The sequence below is a fragment of the Carassius auratus genome, unplaced genomic scaffold (genome assembly GCF_003368295.1).
Source record: "Carassius auratus strain Wakin unplaced genomic scaffold, ASM336829v1 scaf_tig00215236, whole genome shotgun sequence".
Lineage (NCBI taxonomy): Eukaryota > Metazoa > Chordata > Actinopteri > Cypriniformes > Cyprinidae > Carassius > Carassius auratus.
The window spans coordinates 244,374-267,889 of record NW_020528000.1 but is presented as its reverse complement, the minus strand read 5'-3'; the positions used below and the strand labels follow the sequence as shown (position 1 = coordinate 267,889).

Below are 23,516 nucleotides of genomic sequence, written 5' to 3'. Positions count from 1 at the left end.
TTCTGAGTGAGTGTTAGGATGTTGCTGAGCGTTCTGAGTGAGTATTAGGATGTTGCTGGGTGTTCTGAGTGAGTGTTAGGATGTTGCTGGGCGTTCTGAGTGAGTGTTAGGATGTTGCTGGGTATTCTGAGTGAATGTTAGGACGTTGCTGGGCGTTCTGAGTGAATGGTAGGACGTTGCTGGGCGTTCTGAGTGAGTGTTAGGATGTTGCTGTGTGTTCTGAGTGAATGTTAGGATGTTGCTGGGTATTCTGAGTGATAGGATGTTGCTAGGTGTTCTGGGTGGATGCTAAGGTGTTGTTAAGTGGTTACTAGGGTGATTTGGGTAGTTGCTTACTGGCCTGTTCTAAAATATTATCTTTATGACACACTTTCAACCATTTTGTCAACATTCATGACACAAAATTCTCAAAATGTAAAAGAAACTCTATAATCAATAGTTTTAGTGATGATTACCTTAGCAGCACCACTAATTAATACGGTCAGCCCTGGAAATTGGTGACAGGATATCTGATCCATCAACATCAACATCCAGCTCACATGAAGATCAAGGGTCAAGAGGGGTGAGGAGGTGACCTGACTGCACATCCTTTTAGACAAAGTTCGATGCTTAAAGCCCTCCATTTCCAGACACGTGTCCACACCATCAATAGCCTAAAAGAGCCCATCTGCACAATTTTATAAGTAATAAACAAATCTTTGAAGTGATACGAAGTGGAGTGATACTGTTTTCCTGTTATTTCAGATTAAATTTTATTTCACAATTTTGACAAAATGGAATGGAAAAGCATCAGTAGGTGGCACAAAAACTTTCTAACCTTTCAGAGAACTTGGAATCCATCAGCTGTAATCACTCACACAAGCTGCCTAGACATATTTGCTGGAGACGCAGAGAAATATTTTCTTTGCATGGCATGATAGTGTAGCTCCATACTGGGCAGGATATGAGAAAACTATTTTTGTCCTTGACAATTTTGGGATTGTCCAGTGTGGTTTGTTTGTAATGTCATAGGGAAGGTTCCTCTCAGATCTGGTTATGTGTTTGATGCCCTCGTCTGGTGACTTCAGTGAACTGAAAAAATAGGAAATGTCTATAAATAAGAGCATGGAAAAGCCTCTAGCCTCTGTTATGCTTTCAAACCACAAAATGAGAAACCGAGTTTACGTGAAATACTTGTCAAACGTGGTGGTTTTCCTCCGATCGATTTCCTGTTGAGCATTAGGTGATTGTTTCCGCCTCTCAGCATATGTTGAGTTACACAGGAAGTAAATGCTGAGTAATTTTGTGCATTATGATTGTCATTTTATCCAGTGACCTGGTGACCTTTTGTGATGCAGCAGTACTGGTTTATTCTTAATTTTGTGTGCACCAAATATCACTGTATGTGTTATACTGTATGCATTTCTCATCTAGTGTCCAAGATACCAAAATCTCAATATGAATATACTTTATGAATATGAATAGTTTCTAATCAGATTATTACAAAACCACAGTCAAATCAGCCCAAATAATTTCAAAGCACTGTAATTAATCTACGTTAAAACTATTATTAAATATCACTTGATATTTTGGTCACACATTAGATTGCTGCTTATTAATATTAGTTTAGATATGGGGTCAGATTAAGGATCTACAATATGGTTTTGCAGAATAAGACATTAATATGTGCTTTATAAGCACTAATATACAGACAATATGCTAGTAATATACTTTATATGCTAATAAGCAGCAAGTTAACAGTAAGAATTTATCCCGAAACTAAAGTATTACCAATGTTTTCCTTATCAGTTTTGGAGGAACAACTGAAACAAGGTTTACACTTCACACTAGGCAATTTCCTCTGAGATGTATACTGGACATAATTACATTTCTCATAGGTTAAATTTGTCATAAGCGCAAACTTGTTTGCCCAGTAACCACCTCAATGTCAACATCGTCTCAAGCTTTTTCTCTAAATTAGAGGATATTATTATGTTTTGCGCTGCCTTATCAGACACTAAACAAATGTTAGGTACAGTAGGGAAAATCCTGCTGATGGCAGGCCAAACCTTTCCTGGAAAAACACACATGAAAGGCCAGTTATTAATAAATTATTTCCAGGGAAATTATTACTATAGCACTCTGATTCATGATGAAAATGCTGTGAAATCATAACAAATAATGTTTTTATTGTACGGATAGACTTGCAACTATAACATTAATCTTTCAGACCAGACATGGGTCAGTTTATCTTGCATAACCCCAGGTCTGTTTTGTATGGATGTCCGTTTCCTCCACAGAAAAAAAAAAAACCTTTTTATCTTACTGTTTTTTCTTGCAATTCTGAAAAAAAATAAATAATAATAATCTAATTGCAAAATTGGTTGACACAAACATTTAGTTCTGAGAAGCAAATTCTAGTTTTTGAGAAATAAACTTGCAAGTGCAATAAATAAATAAATAAAATATTCTAAGAACAGACTGCAAAAAGTTGCAATTATATTTTTATTTGTACATTTTAAGTAAAAAAAAAAAAAACATTCTTTTTTGAGTATCTTCCACTTTAAAAAAGTAGTTTTCAAAACAGAAATTATTTTATAAGTAATTTTCTTTTCAGAATATTGAGAAAAGTCTAAAAGAAATGTGTGTGTGTGTGTGTGTGTGTGTGTGTGTGTATTCATTTTTTTGGGTTAATAAAAATGACATTATAATTATAAATATTTGACATATATTTTTAAATATTTCAACATTAGGATGAGGGAATAAAAAGGAAGTGAATGATCTGGGTTTGGTATTAATGGACCTCTATCTCCTGCCTCTGTCTCTTTCTTCTCTTTTGGTCTACAGGTGGCATTTTTTCTGACCTGTCCACACTTTAACCACTTTTTCTTTTTCTTTTCCGCACTTTGCGCCTGTGCTGGAGGGCTGACTGTTTCCTGGACGTGACTCAGAGCATGACAGGAACTCGCATGCGTTACTCATGCTCTTGAGGCTCTTCGTGTATCATCACCGCACCGCTGTCTTGCGTGACACGACTACTGAAACTGAGGTGTAAAGCCATCCAGGATTCCATTGTGTCACTCTCTTGACCATGTCTTCCACTCTGGTCATCCACGTCTCGATTTCATCTGCATGCTCATGTGCAAAGACACAGAAAACCATTTCTAGTTGGACAAACGTTCAGTACTGGACTGAATGTGCCTGACATACTTTTATAAACATTTCTGAAGCATGAAGAGGTTTCATATGCCTGTTGTTAAACTGTGGAGCGCTACACACGTCAAGGGATAACTTGCAGTCAATATTTTCTTTCTGAATACATGATCATTTTTCACGTGAGCACAGTTCATCAGTACACATGATACTAAAGACAAAAATATATACTTTTTGTATGACGTCACCTGACCAATAGACAAATAATTGCTAAGGCTACTTCTGTGGGAGATCCAACATTTATAAAACTTTGCCAGTATTAAAAATTAGAAAAAATTGCTATTAGGATGCGTCGAGATGTCCTCAGTTCTTTTTCACTTGAATAAATGTCACATTATAGAAATAAAATAAGTTGCATATATATATTAAAACAAGTTACAACAACCCAAAAGGTTTTTACAAGTTGAAGTATATACTGTTATCCTCTAGTTAAAAACCATCTCTACAAACCAAAAATGTTTTACAGAGGTAATTATTACAAATAAATAAATAAATAAATAAATAAATAAATAAATAATATTGGCTGAAAAAAAAAAAATATATATATATATATATATATTTATATATATATATATATTATATATATATATATATATATATATATATATATATATATATATATATATATATATATATATATATATATATATATATATATATATAATATTAAAGGCAACATTTTACATTACATTCTCGTTAAATAAAATACAATGAAATAAACTAAAACCAAAACTTTATAAAATGAAGAAATATAATAAATACATAAATAGTAATAAAACAGAAAATATTGCAAATTTAATGTAAATAATAATAATAATAATATTTCAGTGATATATTCTCAGTGATATAAAAGTGCTTCAGAAGATGTGAAGTTAATAGCTGTAATGTAAGCGTGAGCTTTCACCGATCTGTTGTTTGGCTTGACCAACGATGTCAAGCTCAGTCTTTCAATACGGCAGCTTCTAGGTGATTTTCCTGTGTGTGACAGATCTCAGAACTGAAACACGGTAAGGACGACTTCAGTCTAACCACTGAAAGGAGCTGATGAGCGTTCGCGAGAGAGGACGAGTAGAGACACAGCCCGGGGTTATTTTTAGTCTTTCTTTCCACCTCTTCCACCCACCTCTTCAGGATTGTTGTTGTTGAAAAAGGTGGGCCTGTTGTGGAATGATGTCAAATGTTGTCAGAGGAGGTACAGCACGTCCACCCCAGAGCTTGCTGGGAATTACCCCGCGTCGTCTCGAGCTCTTTCGCCATCCATATCGCTCCGCAAACTGAAATCTCACTACAGTTTCCACTCGGGAAAGTCTGCATCTCATAAAGCCATATGAATGCATTTATGGTGGCAACTTTTTCCATCATACTTGCTTCTATTTGACCGGTTTTATTAGTGCAAAAAAGTGACTTCTATCTGCGTCTTCTTTCACTGTGTTTTCTTATTCTAATGATTTATGGCCTCTTTTTTTTTTTTTTGCTGTTAATCCATTTACCACACTTTCAAAACAAGACGGTTGTTTCCCTGAATTTAGTCTTTTTGTGGAGTTCCTCATTCTAACCTAGAGGTTCCCATATTTATATCTGTCTTGAAGCGTCCTGTAAATCTGTCTAGAGATGGTTTTTGGGAATTTAAGAAAGAAAAGCACAATACTTCTTACTTCCCGAGAAACCCCGTCTGACATTTAAAGGAAAATGAACATTTGCTGAATATTTATTCATGCCTCAGGTCATCCAGATGTAGATGAGTGTTTCTTCACAGGACAAGATTTATAGAAATGTAGCGTTACATCACTTGCTCAGCAGTGGATGCTCTGCAGTGAATGGGTGCCGTCAGAATGAGAGTCCACACAACTGATAAAAACATCACAATTTTCCACACCATTATTAGTCCTGTTATTCAGTTAATCTTATTGCAATGAATGTCCTGGATTCAACAGAAGTTAATTACAAATTATCTAATTAATAGCAAATATTATTGATATCTCAAGTTTAATGTTGGAATGGATTTAACATTTATTCAGATGAAGTACCTTGCATCATAGACTTACATTTTTATTTATTTTATTTTTTTTGTAAGTGGTAATCACACACATAAATATATACACTACCAGTCAAAATGTTTTTATTTTTTCAACCACAATTTTTTTTTTTTTACTTTTTTTAGAGCAGCAAATAATCAGATTAGAATGATTTCTGAAGATCATGTGACACTGAAGACTGGAATAATGATGCTGAAAATACAGCTGCGCATCACAGAGATAAATTACATGTAAACAATATTTATTCAAATAGAAAAGTTATTTTACACTGTAAAAATATTTCAAAATATTACTGCTTTTGCCGTATTTTGCATCAAATAAATCCAGGCTTCGGTGAGCAGAAGAGAATTAGGTTAGGGATTCTTTAAAAAAACATAAAAAATCTTACTGTTAAATTTTTTTTGACTTTTTATATAATGCATGTATGTATGTATGTATGTATGGACTGTTTGAGTGTTTGAGTATTTTTCTTGAAAAGCCCCTCGGTTGACGCGGTCTATGTTTCTCCGTGCTGTAATGCAGCACAGACTGATGTGTTGATGTGCTGGTGGTCTCTGATGAAGGTGAACTTCAGAAGTGAGACAGTTTCCAGCAGCAGCTGCAGCACTAACTGAACTCTGAGCACCGCAGCGATACGCTTTGAGCTGCCCACACTTACCCACACACCCCAAAACACTGGAAAGAGAGCGTGGAAACACTTCACATATGTCTCTCCTCACACCTCTTTTTTTTCTCTACATGCATTGCTCTTTATTGATTATTAAAAAAGAGAGCAAGAGATTGTTGGCCAGCGTTTCCAGTAGCAGAAACCCAGTGCAGTGACCTGTGCGTCACTGAAGATGAGTGCATGTGTGTGGTTAAGTGTACACTGTGTTGAGCAACTGCACTCATTAGCGTCAGTATGTGAGTTAAAGGCTCATAATGTGATAACAGCTTGTTTGAGGATCATTAGAATAAAAGCAGCCACAGCATGACCTCTGACCTTCATACAGTGTTAGCACTTTAATGATAATGATTAACCTAGCAACAATGTTCATTGTTGTACTAAATCACTAAAAGTGATTACACACTGTGGGATATATAGAGAAAGAGACGGGTAGGCTGCATTTATTTGATCATGAATACAGTAAAACATTGTAATAATATTATTACAATATAAAATAACTGCTTCCTGTTTAAAGACACTATTAAAATGTCATTTATTCCTGTGCTCAAAGCTGTATTTTCAGCATCATTACTGCAGTCTTCAGTGTCACATGATCTTCAGAAATCAGTATAATATGACGATTCACTGCCCAATTGACAATTTAGAAAACAAACAGGATTTGTGACTTGGCTATTTATGAGAGAGAGAAAAAAAATCAATCACATAATAGAAAACAGGGTGTGAAAGGGAGTGCAATCAAAACCCTCCTTTATATTAGCAGGCGTGTTACCACTAAATAAACTGAGCCAAATCAAACCAGTATGAAGCTTTTAAAGAGACAGTTCACCAAAATCGACAGCTTACTGTAATGATGCAGTTTCTATTATTATTATTATTCGTTCTTTCTTTCTTGTTGTTTTTTTTTGTTCGCTGAAAATCTTATTCACGCTTCCGCTGTGATCTCTAAGTGTCAGTGTATGGAAAAGAGCGGTGTGAAGATATGCCTCCTTTTGTGTGTAAAAGGAGAAAGACAGTCACACGGGTTTGAAATGACATTAGAGTGAGTAAATGATGGCAGGAGTTTCATGTTACTGTAGTGTGCATTTTCTGTTCGAAAAAAGACTCTGGGTTAGGTATAAATCTATTGACAGAACCACAAAGATTTTCATTTGTGTAAAATGCACACGACAGCGGTAAAACCGCGTCACGTGGCGTTCATGTGAGTCACCGCTGCAGTCATTATGAATGAAAAGATTCCCCAGCACTGTGCTTAACCTTTACCACGTCTCCCATGCAGGCTTTTTTTTCTTTTCTTTTTCTTTTTCAGGGCTTGCAAGGGAAAAAAAATAAGAAGAAGAAAAACAAGCGTCAGGTTTCACATTTTCACGTGAAAAAAACCAACAAAGCAGAAATAACTGAAGTGAAATCGGTTCCAAATCCCAAAATTCCAAGATCTTGAATCCCTTCCAAGATTCCTGGAATTCTGCACCTCCCACGAGGCTTTTGTACATTTGTAAACTCCTGACATGGGATCTTTAATTAGCGACTGGAGGCCAGTCTCAGCCTGAAGCCAAAGTAAACTGTCAGACACAGTAGTGCTGTAGTTTGTGTTTGCGTCGCCTTGCTTTAGTCATGTTTGAGTCACGTTACCTGAAGTGTAACACCGCTCCGCACCCCACCCTCAAATACTCCTCCCTAATAATCCCCATTCCCATCACACACACACACACACACACACACAATCCTTCTTCTCGACACTCTTTTCTCTCCACACCCTCTCTTTTCTCTTTTGCTTGCACTTTTCCTTTAGTTCCATCTGTTTTTTTCTCTGTGTTTTTCGTGCCTCTCCCACTTGTAGCTCTCTGGCCCCGTTGCCCTCTCTCTCTCTCTCTCTCTCTCTCTCTCTCTCCCTCTCTCAGGACTCCCTCTCTATCCCTCTCCCAGGACTCTCTCTCTCTCTCGCTCTCTCTCTCTCTCTCTCTTCCTCTCTCTCTCTCTCTCTCTCTCTCTCTCTCTCATTCTTCAGATTCCCGCAGGGTTCTTAAGGGACAGACGCTTCATGCTAACAGTGGCAGCCAACATCTCCTTCTCTCACCCCATTCAATTTACTGCTCCTTCCTGGAACTTTTAAAACATAATAACATAATAATACATATTAAAATATAATGAACTAAACAAAAAGAAAAGAACAAGGATTTATAAATGTATTATATATTATAAAAAATCGTTAACAACAACAATAATGATAATTATACCAAATCAAATAATAACTCAATTTACTTGAAGTCGTACATTGAGTTCAGTATTAAAAGTGTTTAATTCGAAATCTTCTTCTTCTCTCATATAAAAAGAAAAACACCACAATCTCAGTAACACTGGTTTCTTTTCTTGACATTAATTGACTACATTAGCTACCATGAATATCGATGAATACTAATTCTACAGCATTTATTAGTGTAGTTTATTTGTCAGATTTCTGACTTTTCTCTTTCAAGTGAAAATCGCGAGATATAAACTCAGAATTAATATATACTGGTTGACTGCCAAGGGATTTGTTTCACACGGAGAGATGGGGTAAAGTAATTATTACCGGAGCTTCTCAGTGATTTTAACCTGTACTGAAAGTACGAATCCAATCAGAATGTTATTGATTTAATTAATAAATCGTTTGACCAGACCTAACTGATATTATGAGCAAGTATTATTATAAACATATAAGCAACGCAGTACACACATAACAACAGGGAAGTGGCCAGTGCATTAATGAGGTTACACCACCCACTTCTGGAAGTTTTACTGGGATTTCTTATCCTGTTCGGATTGGTCATTAATATTACAGACAGAACGGTGAAGTGGTCTGTCTGTGCATGACTCTCTGTTCCTGTCTGAGAATCCGATTAAAGTTTATCAATGGCTGCTATAATAACAGCAGCCATCCCAATCAAACCTGCCACATTAGCAGAGAAACACAGCCATGCTTTCACTGCATCTGTGTGTGTGTGTGTGTGTTACTGTAGAGGAAGGTAGTGCAGGCACAGAGAGATGTAATCAAATCTGGCATTCCCAGCCATCAGTTTCCCAATGTGTGTGTGAGTGTGTGTGAGAGAGAGAGAGAGAGAGAGAGAGAGAGAGAGACATTCATCTTACTATATGAAATATTCTTGATTTAAAAACATCCTATCGTGACTCTCCCAATGCTAGGATGTGTTTAGTTGTTGCTATGCAGTCATGAAGGTGTTCTGAAGTGCTGTTCACTCCTTCAGTGTTTTTCTGCAGGGATTTGGGCTGTTTTATCTCCAAATTGTTAGTCCAGTGATACCTGAGCATTAGTAATAGTGATGCTTGGCTTGACAAACACCACTGAGACTAATCACAGAAGAGATGACTGATCACCTCACTGATCAGTGCTGGATGGAAAGTGTTGAAATGAATCTGTGTTAGACTCTAAAACTGCTCTAAATCAAATCGCCTCAGTCTGTTCTTTGTTTCTACTACACTGTTTTAGCCCCACAGAATGTGAACCACGAGTGCTGCATCCTGTGTGAATTTGGACTGACATATGGCTGTTGGAGAGACTCTCTTTAGCATGAAACCTAACCTAGCTTCAGTTTGTGCTCGCCGGCTGGATGGAGAAAATGAATAAAGGTTAACAGCCTGTCTTTGAAACCCTGTTAAACCAGTGGTTGAAGAGAAAATAGCAGTGTTTGCAGCGCATATATGCATGCTGTATGTCAGTACAATAATAATACTGATAAAAATACTTTTATTCAACAAGGATGCATTAAATTGATCAAAAGTGACAGTAAAAACATTTTTGGTGAAACTTTCTATTTCAAACAAATGCTGTTCTTTTGAACTTTTTATAAAAAAAAAAAAACATGTTACTCAGAGTACTTTTTATATAACTAACATTTCAATTTTAAATTAAATTAAATTAAATTAAATTAAATTAAATTAAATTAAATTAAATTAAATTAAATTAAATTAAATAATATTTATGCATTTAGCAGACGCTTTTGTCCATAGCAACTTACAGTGCATTCAGGCTATCAATTTTTACCTAACGTGTTCCCTGGGAATCAAACCCACAACCTCTTCCTGTGATTAATGAACAAAACATATACACTCAGTGTTTTTTATAATGCACTTCAGAAACTTTAAAGCACTACTGCATGCAACAATATTCAAGATATTTGCATGTCAGTAATGTCTGATATGTAGAAGTTCTGTAGATATATGAAAGTCAAAGACTTAAAGGTTTAAAAGACATTTTGCATTGTTTTCTATTTCTAATGCAATTATTTATAACAACTGATGTTATCATCGCATGAGTGAAATGTTGGATATAAAAATGAAACATGAATGTCACTATATAGTATGAGATGTCCTTCTTTCTGCTGTAGCACTCGAGCTGAAATGAACTCAGATTTATGCAGAAACAAATGATTCGTGTTATCCAACATCCATGATTTGAGAAACTTGTCCTTTCAGCACAAAGGAATATCATATGGTCACATATTTATTTACAATTGATTAGTGACCTAGAAGTTTTGATGTAAAAAAAAAAAAAAAACAACATTTATGCATTTATGTAGTCTCTGCATTCAATATAATACAATAGATGCTAAAAGGCTAAACGTGTTGAAAGTCAAAGTGTATGAGAGTTTGATTTGACGTGTGTGTGTGTGTGTGTGTGTGTGTGTGTGTGTGTGTGTGTGTGTGTGTGTGTGTGTGTCGCCTGTTCCCCTGCTGTGGTGCTTCACTGTCAGATCATGGTCTTGTTATTTTCAGCTTCTGCCGGATATGATTCAGACTGAAGGACTGTGTGATTATAACACACACACACACACACACACACACACACACACATAAATGAGGGTTTCTGGTAAGACTGTTGGGATCCCCCAGTTAGAGGAGTATTTTAGTGCAGCACAACACTGCTTAAGTTTCATTATATGTATGCGGTGTGTGTGTGTGTGTGTTTGACAGTCTTGTCCTTTCTGCACAAATGAATATCGTATGGTCATAAATAGTGACCTAGAAATTTCATCATAAGTTTTTGATGAATAAACGTCTGATTTATTTTATGTAAAAAAATAAAAAAATAAAACCTGGATCTTACTAGATGCTCTGCGTCTATGTAGTGTGTGTTTGTGTGTGCGCTTGCGTGTGTGCGCGATGTGTGTGTGTGTGTGTGAGCGTGTGTGTTTGAGGGTCTTTGTTTGTTTTCTCTGCTCTGGAAATGATTTAAGTATTTAAATAGCATTATGATTTTATGTGCTGGAACCTGCTGCACTGTCATGTTTGGCTACACGTAACGCGAAGGAATGGAAAAGTGCTGTGTTAGCTTCTTTATAACAATCTTAATGTTCAAAACAAAGTATAAATTGTTTTGTTATTTTCATAGCAGCATGCTCATAAAAATGCTGGATGGGTGTATGATGGCCAGAACAGCAGTCTAGCTGCACGTAGGTAGGTTTTGAGACACAGCCAGTGTAAGCTGGTGACGAGAAGTGAGCGATCGGGCCTCACAGAGGAAATCAGAAACCCACTGGAGACCGACACTGTGTGTCCTGGTTTCTGAGAAACGGGTCATGTAGTGGTTTCAAAGCGCGTGTGCGGCGCGTGAATGCTGACCAGTTCTGTTTTACTGAGAAAGACTTAAAGAAAAGAAAAAAAGGCATGCACTGAAAGTTTATGTGCATATTATATTATGCACATATGCACATAATATACATTTAAATGATCTTGCATCATGCATGATTGCTTTGCCAAATGCTATCTTTGGTGGAGATCTCAAGGTTTCCTTGCTACTGCTACTGAAAGATTAGATAAAATTCTCAGTGACTTGAAAATGAACAGAGACATAATGTCAAACAATTTTAGTGAACGTGCTAAAAATGTTATTAGAACATTCAGTCATGTATTTGCAAATTGCATGCAGAAATTGCACTACACATCTACATATCAAACCAAGTAAACTACAATCTTATATTATACAAGGCAAACAAATTTTTCAAGCGACATATTTAATACAAAGAAAAAAAAAAATAACATTTTGTTTTAAAAAGCAATGGATAAACAGTTTAGAATATTTTTACACTACTGCTTTTTAATGTTCAAAACATTGCAAACAACAGCAATGTTCTTACAATTTAAAGTAACTGTTTTCTAGTTAAATCAATGTGTTCTCGTGATGGTAAAGCTGAATGTTCAGCATCATTAGGCTACTCCAGTCTTCATTGTCAAATGATCCTCCCGAAATCATTCTAAGTTACTGCTCGAGCTGCTCGAGTGCTTTGTTATTATGAATCTTTTATTTGAATATCTGCTGTTGTTCACTTCTCTGGACTCCAGCACCTGCTACTGTCTGGAGCACGGCGTGGTTTAACTTTAAAGTACACTAGAGTGCAGTGTGGATGTGACTGCAGCCTCGGCCAATGAAAGAACAGAGAAGGAAACAATGCGACAATGCAGGCGTGAGACGTCGCACGCTATTTTTGGAGAACCCCGCCCACATTTCTATTTTCGTCCGCCTCGGGGGCGGGGCTTAGCGAGAGACTTGTAATAACTCACTTTCTCCCTCTCGCACCACTGCCGAACATCGCTGCTGGGCTTTCTTTTCTAATGGATGTCACACAAGCTTTAACAGAAGAAGCATTTGGACCTTAAAAACAAGACGTAAAGTCTCCTACAAAAAGAAGAAGGAGTTTAACACAACGAGCTGTTGCATGCTTTTATCTTTCATCACGTAAGGTACAGGCTGTCTTTCACACTATAACTGTGTCCTGTTGCTTCAGTCTTTATAAGGAAGTCAGTTTGCATGGCTTTTTCAGTGTGCATTCTGTAAGCTCCGCATGATTTTACTGTCGCTTATTTTGATAGCGATGCATCCGTCTGTTTTGAAGGATTGCTGTATTTACATATTTATGTAAACCTCTCTGACTTTAGATTTAATAATGACGTGCACTGTCTCGGTGAAACTGATGCATCTAAAAAATACGTTCAGAAACAAAGTGGAAATGAAACCCAAACAGACCAAGAAACAAAACAACAGAAAAAGTCGTCTGTCTCAAATAGCTCACGAGAAGCTTTGTAGTTCTCAATACTGACTGGAACTCAAAAGCTTTCAGTTTGTGTGCAGTTTGACTTAAAACAGTGTGACTTGCCTCACTATAACGCATTTATAGGCGTTTAGTGATGGCCAAAACTGTCTAGGTAAGTTCAGTCAAGTTAACAGCACAGTTTACTGCGCTAATCTTTCATTTAAGGAGTTTTGAGAATCTTTCATTTTATTATTTTCGAATTAATTATTCTCATTCGGTTTCTGGTGAGAGCGGTGACTGATACTAGTGCTGTGCCATTTGTTTTCTACACAAGTGCCGTTGTGTGGAAGTCAACTATTGTGCGTTTGCAAAGCATAACTAAACTTTTTTTTAAAACAGAAACTGTGCCGTAAATGTGTGTGAGTGTGTGAGAGGCAGGAAACCAGCGCTTTCTCCTCAAACATCTGCACTTGTTGTGGTTCCGCAGACTGAAGTCGCGCAGCGGACTGATCGCGAGCCGGGACCGGGACCGGGTCCGAGAGACACTCACTGCTGGGGAGCTCCAGGTATGTTCAGAGGAGCTTCATATGAGAGAAGATGACTCCTGGATCACAGGCTTTTAACTTCACGAACAGTCAGGACTTTATATAGGTCATGCAGCCTCGTAAGGGTCCTGAAAAATATTAAGGAACACTTAAAAATGGCTGAATGTAGTGACTAAATAACTAAATGTCAAAGCAAGTGGCACCTGCAAGGAAATGCTGCAGGCTTTCTCAGAAGAACATTTTGTTTTTTTTAGTTCTAACAAAACAAGGTGATTTTGCTGGCTGTATGACGTCAGCTCGCGCAGGTGTTCTGGCAGAGTAACCGCAGGTGTAGAGAATTACATTAACTAGAGGGGTGTTTCATATTTGACAACCACAAAGTGTGCATAACGATTCTGTCTCTCGGTTTTCAGCGGTACTTTTTTGGAGCCAGTGTACACAATAGTTTGAAATGATTGTTTTTAATGTTTTTGAAAGAAGTTTCTTGTGTTGATGTGAAAATTTTTTTTTTACGATTTGAAATATCAGTTGTTTTTTAATGTAATTTATTGCTTTGAATTTATTGCAGTACATCATTACTCCAGTCCCATGTCACATGATCCTTCAGAAATAATTTTCATATGCTGATTTACTCCTCGAGAAACAATTCTGATTACCATTATCAATACTGAAAACAGTTTTGTTGTGTTGTGTTAATTTCAGTGACTACTTGTTTTTCAGTATTCTTTGATGGATAGAAAGTTCAAAAGAATAACATTTATTTAAAATAGAAATGTCTTTATAACAATGTAGAAGTCTTGATCGATTTAACTTCATTTATTTCTTTCTCGCTGAGCTTACTTACCGATGGCAAACATTTGAACGGTACTTATTTTCTTGTTTTGTGCTTTTAATGTTGAGTAGAGTGATATTTGTAGTCTCTGTGCTTCTACAGCAGTCCGTACGTCCTCTGAGAAAAGCCTGAATAGGAGTTTCTAATCAACTCTGTTATCACTGGGAGAAGAGCTCAGCTGAATGTAGGATGCACAGAATCAAAACATACAGCAGATCTCATATTTCAGATGTGTTGGATTTTGATTGGCAGTGAAGAATGGGTGTTGTTTGTGCTTCATTACTCCTGATTGCATCAGTTGTAACAGACCCTTCTGAGGCGTCTAGAGAGCCCGAACTCTCCAGGACATGGAGATTAGGTGACTTGCTTGACTATTCATTGTTCCACATTAGTGTACTGACTTAAGTTCATTGACGACATGCAAGGCAAAGACTGTATGGGTCATATTTACTTATTACTTAATGATAAATAGACTGATGTTGACAATATGTTGATGCTTTTTCTAAAAGAAAATGATACTTTTATTCAGCAAAGATTCAATTAGTGGCAGTACAAATATTCCTATTACAGATAAGTCTTTCACTTTTGAACTTCTTCAAAAATGGTGCATATTAGAAGGTTTTCCGAAAGACCATGCGATTTACATCACAGGAATAAATGACTTTTTAGAATATATTAAAATAGAAAAAAAGTTGAACTTGCAATTCTGTTTCACACTTTTTTTACGGTTTTACTGTATTTTGATCAAATAAATGCAGCCTCAATGAACAAGAGACTAATTTAAAAAGCATTTAAAAATGTACTTTTCATAGGCGGTTCTTACTTGATCGTAAGATTATAGTCAGATATTTATGTCTTTTCATAATCTTTCTGATGAGATCAAAACTTTAATTGCTTTTACCCTTATAATTTAGCCCATACATCAGTGGGGTCGATTGGAGCCCATAAAGACAGTAAAGTCAATCTCAAAAGAACATGAGATGTAATGTTTAATTAACTATGCAAATGATTGAGACATTTAACCTAACAGACTAAATAAATAATTCAACATTTTGATTACATCCACAGAACAGATTTACCATCATGTTGTTTTGTCGTAAGCTACTGACACAGTTTCACTCACTATTTCAAGTCTATTACTCAGCGGATGGTAGTGTAAACAAACATAAACGTATTTGTGTTTGACATTGCTTGGCGTTAGATATTGCTTGAAGCAGCAGAGTCATGTAGCTTGCGCCCGGCTCGGGTTGCGTGTGCCACAGCGGGCCGAGCGTTTGCGGGAAAAGCAACACGATGAGGTCATGGCCAGTGGCGCGGGGATAACGTTTCAGCCGAGCCTGTGAGAGGGATCTGACACCGCTCCCGCTCTTTTGTTCGGCTGTAACCGGGCCCCACGGACCGCTCGTGAAGCCCGCTGAACGCTCTGTTGTAGAAGTGCCGGCCTTTTGTCCTTCTCACAATTTGTGTAGTGGATGAGACCCGATACAGTTTCGTCATAGTTTATAATACAGATCATATTGGGCAATGTGATGGAACTAGCAGGCCTAATCATATTGCATTTAGTAACTAAACCACAGCTTGTGTAAACTACCTCAGAGTGAATTCCTCTAAAAACATCGGTGGTTTTGACATGTACATACAACTCTCCCTGAAGCTTTAACTGCATCTTAATGCCTTAGAAATGTTCTGGCTGTCATCTAATAATCAGACAACCTAGCATATGATGTGTAAAGCTATAAACCAGTGTCATATGTAATGGTTATTTAAGTTTATTGTAACTGCTGGTTTTTAGGGGCCAGAGGTTTTAGGAACATGTCCCATGCCAAAAATGTTGTTTAATATGACTAAACAGACTCTGTTAGGTTACACGGCTGCTGGAAGAAATGCCAATTTCCTGGTTATTAGGGGTTGCTGTAGTTAACTAGTTGGTTAGTTCTACCACTAATTAGATGTTTTGGGCCTGATTCAACTAGTTGAGGATCATGGGGAAATATGTGACAATAGGTGGAATATTCTAATTCTTGGTTAGTTGTCATCCAACTGATTTGCACTTACGGTTTAGTTAAGTTTATTGAATTTTAGCTTCTAGTTTTCATATCCAAAGGTATTGTGTAATATGACTGCATCAATCTACATTAGGTTTCACAGCAGCTGGAAGACATATCAGTTGTTTGCTTGGTAAACTGTTGCACCTCTTAGTAAACTAATCAACTAGTTTAGTGGCTATTTGTTTTTTTGAGCCTGTATTGACTAGTTGTGGACCCTGTGATTTAAGTGGTGCTTGTTCTGTATTGTAGCAGTTGGTAGAAGATTCAGTTTCCTGGGTAGTTGGAGTTATGTTAACTATAGTTAACTAATGGTTAGTTCTAGCACAAGTTAGATGTCTTCGACCTGTATTGACTTGCTATAATTCACCTGTCTCAAGTTATGTTTGTTCTATACGAAAGCAACTGGAAGAATTGTCTGATTTTTGGTTATTAAATAGTTGCACAGACTAGTTAACCACTGTTAGATGTTTGGAGCCTGTGTTGACTAGTTGTGGACCCTGTGATTTAAGTTGCTCTTGTTCTGTATTGTGGCAGATGGCAGAAGATTCAGTTTCCTGGTTAGAGTTTGTGCTGACTAGTTAACTAGTTTATGTGTAAACTAGCTGTGGATCATGTGACTTAAATTGCACTCATTATATTGGAGGACACTTTTTGGTTAGTAGTTAACTGTCACCATAAATTATTGATTACCACTAAACCAGTGTCATACTTGTTTTTTTTTTTTATGTTTGTCGAACTGCTGGTTCTCAAGACTCAAAGTTTGGTTTCTGTCCCATGTCAAAAATATTGTTTATAATGACTAAATCAACCCGAGTATGTTGTCATTGTCAGATAGAGCTAACTCCTTAAACTGCATTTTTTAGTGCACTGGTGGGATTTTTTGCGTGTTCTTTGGAATTGATTTACCTGCAGGGCAACATAAATGGACATGGTTACGTGTTAGCTGACAAGAATGATGGCAAGATGTTCATGGTGAGGTATTTTTGCATCCCCCACCCTGTGAGGGGCAGAGGGACAGGAGAGTCAAGCTGACAATAGCGAGATTGTTTTTCAGGGAGCTGCTGTAAAGATCACATTTCCTGTTACTGGCTGAAAGCGGGGTCAGCTGACACCAGCCTCCTTCACCGCTGCGGCTGTCATCACTGCTCAGACGAGGGGGAAAAAAAATGACACTAACAGCTTCAGGGCACAAGTCAACTCTTAACATGTACAAATATCACTCCAGACCAAAGCTGTGTCAGAATCCATCTGTTGCTGGCGGTGCTGACATTGAAGCGATGTGATGCTTCGGTGAGGAAGGTTCCGTTTGCTTTCGCAAATCTGAGCCCTTTGTGATTCATCCAGGATGTGACAGTGCTGTCTTCTGAAGCATCTTTGATTTGGAGTGTGATTTCTCAGTTCTTCTTTGTGAGGTATCTCTTACTGTGGAATATCTATCGACCACCAGCATCATAGTCTCCCATATTCTGTCTACCATCAAAGATCTGAAGGTGATCCTACTGCTGGTGTTCATTTCTGCTTAAATCCATTTGGAGACGAGTAAAGGTTTTACAAACTAGCGGATTAGCCGATTAGTCCCGTGCTTTGAGTCTGTGTTGATTAGTCATGGATCACGTGATTAGTTGTGTTTTGAGCCAGTGCCGGCTTGTTGTGGACAGTGTGGCGCAACTTTAGTTTCTTCTATATTGTGACAGCTAGAGGAAAAATTAGTTTTCTGTTTAGTAGGGCTGACTGATAAAATAACTGATACCACAATTTGATGTTTTAGACTTTTTTTGACTAGTCATGCACCACATGATGTTTTGGGCCTTGTGTTAACTAGCTGTAATCCACTTGACTCCAGCTGCATTTGTTCTGTATGGCAGTATCTGGAAGAAATATTTATATTTATATGATTTCAGTTGTGCTTGTTCTATATTTCAATAGTTGGAGGAAGTTCAGTAGCTAACTAACTAATCGATTTGCTCTTCCACTATTTGATGTTTTGAGCATGTGTTGACTAGTTGTGAACCATGTGACCTAAGCTGAGCTAATCTATACTGCTACAGCTGGGGGAAAATTGAGTTTGCTGGTTAGTTTGGCACTGACTAGCTAACTGATTAATTGCTTTAATATTTTAGACCTGTTTTGACTAGTCATGCACCACATGATTTAATTTATGCTTGTTCTGTATGGTGAAATTTTGTGTTTTAGTTAGTAAATAGTTTCAACTTGTTAAATAATTCCTGACTTTTACCACTTTTAGATGTGTTGGACCTGTGTAAACTCACTCTGGATCACTTGACTCCCTTTGCATTTACTCTATTTGACAGCTAATGGATGAGATGTCAGTTTTTGGATTAGCAAATTGCACTGACTAGATAACTAATCGGTTAGTTGTACAACTATTTAAGGGTTTGAGCCTGTGTTAACTAGCTGTGGAACATATGAATTCAACTGCACTATAAGCTGACAACAACAATGACAAAAATCTGTTTCTTGGTTGGTTAGTAAACAGTTGCACTAACTAGTCGATTAACTATACCACTATTGAATGCTTTGTTGACCAGTTGTATACAACACGAGAATCTGAAAATAAAAGTGAAACTGGGACACAGATTGGGACACGTTCTCCATTTACATAAAGTAACTAGTTAACCACTTTTCTGGACCTCTTAATACGTAGTCATACAAGCGTTTTTGGTAATTTAGTACAATATAAACGGTACTGGCTCAAGCCAGCGTTCTGGAGTCGCTGGGAATGAACTAATCCTGTTTTCCCAGAGCAGCCAACACTGGCCTGCTGTTTTTAGAAGCAAGTTCAGCCCGGGTCTGTGAGGATCGGGACGTTGTGTTTGACCCCCTGTATGTTTGGAGACAAGGAAGTGTTCGGACACAAAGGTGCTCATTTGTTAGAGCGCACAGGACAAAAAGAGCTCATTGAGCCAGTGTGAGTCGGTTTGTGTGTGTGTGTGTGTATTTGAGGTTACAGGGAATGCTAATGTCCTCCTTCATTGTTGGAGGCTCAGACAGAAGTTCGTGAGGCTGCATATTTATGAGATGTGTTCCTGGCGAATGCTTTCCCAGAACAGTTGTTAAATAAAAAGAATCCATGGAAAGGGGAACAGATAGCTGAGAAAGTACAAGAGGGAATGAAGGGCTAAGAGGAAAGATGGAAATCTGCATAGAGAGGTGTCATTATGTACATTTAAGGGTTGTTGGAGTTCAAACACTGAATTACACTTTTGAGTGGCTCCGTTTTAAGTGTGCACTAAGTTGTGAGTAGACATAACCTCCTTTATGTCTGTATCTCTCAAAAATGATTTACACTGTGACTTTACCCAGAGCAGAAATACATTCCAGTTATGTTGTAATGCATTGAACACATAACACAGGTCAGAAAAGTACTCTTTATGCAAATATGAATGATTGATGCTTCGCGAGTGTTACTGTGGCAGTAACAAGCCCCCATCCTCTAGGGGGCGATACAGTTTCCTTTAACTGTCTGTAGCATTTAAGTGGGTGTTTACATGGCCCTGTTTTAAACCAAAAACGGAAAACTTTTTACGCATTTTAGCCTTCCATTTACATGACAACAGCGTTTTGAGAGCCTGAAAACACATATTTTTGAAAACCGGGATTCAAAGTGGAGGTTTTTAAAAGAACGTCACCGTTAGCATCTCTGTGTAAACTACAACAATGCAAATTTGTGAAAACGGTGATGTCGTACAGATGCATATTATGTGTTCAGTCTGAAGGTATGTGCGCAGGTGCGCAGAGTTTCTTTTCAAAGTGACATTGCCAACTACTGACTTGTCAAAAATAATATTGTAGTTTTATGTTATGTATTACAGCGCCCCTTGTGGCAACTCAGAGAATGCATCATGCACTTGTACTGCATTTTTGTCATCTTTGAATCGAAATTTAAATATCTTGCAATACCTTTGAAGCATGTATTTGTTTTGAGGACAAAGGAAACTGCATCGCCCGCTGGAGTACGGAGGTTTGTTACGAACACCTGCAATGCATCAATCAATCACGTTTATGTAGTTGCATAGAGTATTTTTCTGACCTACATGCATGTAAGTGTGTTCAGACTCATTGTGAGATGCGACAAATTTGAAATCGAGCGTAACTGGAAGTGTTATCCGTGTAGGCAGCTATAAACATGTTGACAGGTAATCAAGCTTGTTTTATGTTCACACACTTGCGTAGAGAATGTTTCACGCTGTAGTATTGTCTTCATTAGCGGGACATACAACTCACACACTCACAGACATGACCTCACCCCGAGGCAGAGCTCTTTTCCTCCTGCCCTTTCTCCTCCATCATGCTAACATCAGACACATCCCTCTCACTGAACTGGTAAGGCAGTTACGTTTTGCTGATAAAATGCAGTAGCTAGCAGTAATACACGCACGCACAGACTCCTGATGATTTGTACTTGCATCAGCTGATCTCATGACTCCACAAACTGCTTGTAGCTCCTCAGTCATGTTGTAACACTCTTTACGTTAGAGGCCACAGTGTTACAACAAGAACAAGTCAGCAGTCCTACTCTTGCTTACAGTTTTGTAAGAACTGAAAAATAATAAATATCTTCATGATTTTATATGAATTTCAGCTTTGAATGAGGCCTGTGTGATGTGATATATATATATATATAGACACTCTTCCACCCGTACAAGAAGCACACACCCACCTCATCATGTTGTTGACAGGAACACACACGGCTTGTGTATCTGCAGATGCTCAAGTATTTGCGACCAGCTATAAATATAAGAACAGCACACACACACACACACGTGTACACAAAGGCGCGCACTGGCTGGACGCACATCTTGAGCAGCTGCCGCGGAAGCAAAGGGTCTGAATAGCTCAGACAGCTGTGGACTCTGCAGGAACACTCAGGACGAAAACACACCGAATTAATCTCTGTACTAGAGATTCGGAGACTGAGCTGATACATAAACATTAACCATTACTTCTCCCGAGTTATGGAAGAGCAAAACAGTTTCCTCTGGCATCAGATGTATTCAGTTCACCATTTAATACTTCAGTCAATGACTTACAGGAACTCTGTTCCAAAATTTAGTGAGCTTTGTCTGTACATAGACAGCATTTTCAGGCAACATACAGTATGTGCATCATAAAGGCTATCCCAAAGGACATACAGATAAATTAAGCAAGAGGAATGATAATAAAAATGTACAGTACTTCCAAAGAATATAAGTGTGAACTTAACTTTCAGAAACTTAAATGCATGGTATTTACAGTTAAATGAAAATGTATTATAGTTTATTATTATTATTATTCATATTATTAAAATTTGTTGAACTTAAGTGTGTTTTTTTACACAAATTCTGTTGCTTTTGAAATATTGTTCAAGTGAAGTGCTGAATATACTGACAAGCAGTTAAAATAAACCATGGTAAACTAAAAACTAAAAGTACATTTAAAATATATTTACAGTAAATGTAATATTGCATAACACTACAGTTACAATTCATAATTACTTAACTTGCTTTAGAATGTTAGTCCATACATCAAAATAAGTGTAAGTGTAGTATTACAAAATATTACTAAAAGATGACAAATTTAAATTGTAAATGTATGTAAATATTTGAAATACACTACAAGTGCTCATTCAATACGATTAAGCACACTTTTTCATACATTACTTGCTAACACATAAGTTAACTACTTTATTAGCAAGAATGAACAATTCTTCTAAAGCATTTATTAATCTTAGTTCATGTTAAGTGCAACATTTACTAATGCATCATTTAAATCAACTTGTGCTTTCGTTAATGCACCGTGAATTAAAATAAACTATCAATGAACAGCAGTATTTTCATTAAATAACTTTAATAAAGATTAATAAATACTGCATTAAATGTATTGTTCCATATTTGTTCATGTTAGTTAATACTTTGACTAACATTAACTAATGTAACCTTACTGTAAAGTGTTACCCATTACTTTAATATTGAAAAGGAATGTTTTCCTGTTAGAGTGTCAAACTGTTGTCTTAGCTTGTTAATGTTAAACTGTTGGAATCAATAGTAAGTGCTGTTTGAGTTGCTGATTTTAAAAGAAAGCCTCTGCAACAACAACAACAAAAAATGGATATACTGTATGGATTTGGACTGTGAAGGATTAAATCATGTCACAGTAGATTTCTGTGGCAGGAGGAATGAGAAATATCAGGACAGGAGTGATAGATGGCAAGATAAAGAAAGGGAAAACAGATGGGGAGATTAGAAGCGAGCGAAGAACAGAGCGAGAGGGTGTATGTGAATGCGGTCAAATGTATCTAAAATTGGAGATCCTGTCTTGCACAAGGTCGATTTAGCAACAGTAAAATAGAGAGCGAGAATGGGAGGCCTATTTAAATGTGTCAACTTATCTCACTGCCGCTTTGAAAAGTATATATGCTTTTCCTTCAAATGCGGTGCAAGGAATGAGAAACATTGTACATTTGGCTTAAGTAGCATGAACAGAATGACACACACCTATGCGCTATCAAAGCAGAAATGACAAAAGGGCTGAGACCACAATGAAAATCTTGTATTTTGAATGTAATTTTTTTTATATAAGAAATCGTGAAAAACAGAAACATTGTTTTTATTAGTGGTCTCAGACTTTTGGACCCCTGCATGTGTTATCTGATTTTTGAAAGCTCAGCACTATAAACAGAAAAAGGTTTCATGCTTAACTAGTTTTTCCATCTCTACTCCCTGATTTAGATCTAAACCTCAGGGCTAATCAGATGCTCGGCTAAGTTAGCCATTAAGCGTCTGTGAACTCTTCGTACCATGGGGTTTTTGTGACATATCCGAGACCTTGTTTTCTGAATGACCATGTGAGATGGACAGAAATAGCCCGACCATTTGTCTTGTTACGATTTGTTGAAAAGCCCACACAGCCAAGTTATAAGCTAAGCTTAATAAGTATGTTTAGTCATACAAGTACCTAGCTATAGCTAACTTGTGTTACGAAGCTAGCTATGCTTGCCCACCCAGCTAACAGGGAACATTCTCACAACTTTCACTTTTTTTTTTTTATAAAATATTAAGACAAAACATTTATAAAGTATTGTTAATGGAATGCTCTTATAAATGTATTAATATTTTATATATGTTCTCATAATATTAGGTGAAATTGTTCATAGAACAAAATTATCAGAATG

The 23,516-nt window shown here is 37.1% G+C and overlaps 1 protein-coding gene across 5 annotated transcripts in view; it reads left to right on the top strand.

The window, feature by feature from the left end:
* LOC113094071 (histone deacetylase 7-like) overlaps nucleotides 1-23,516 on the top strand; it is a 74,609-nt gene that overhangs the window by 5,465 nt on the left and 45,628 nt on the right. For 2 of the 5 annotated variants that reach the window (XM_026259721.1, XM_026259722.1), the window contains exon 2: nucleotides 13,408-13,486. The exons of 1 other annotated variant lie outside the window; for it this stretch is intronic. The gene's annotated coding sequence lies outside the window, so the exon portion shown is untranslated. Of the gene's footprint in view, nucleotides 1-12,356; nucleotides 12,631-13,407; nucleotides 13,487-23,516 lie in introns of those variants that run through there. 2 more of the 5 variants (XM_026259720.1, XM_026259724.1) reach the window with 2 other exon arrangements.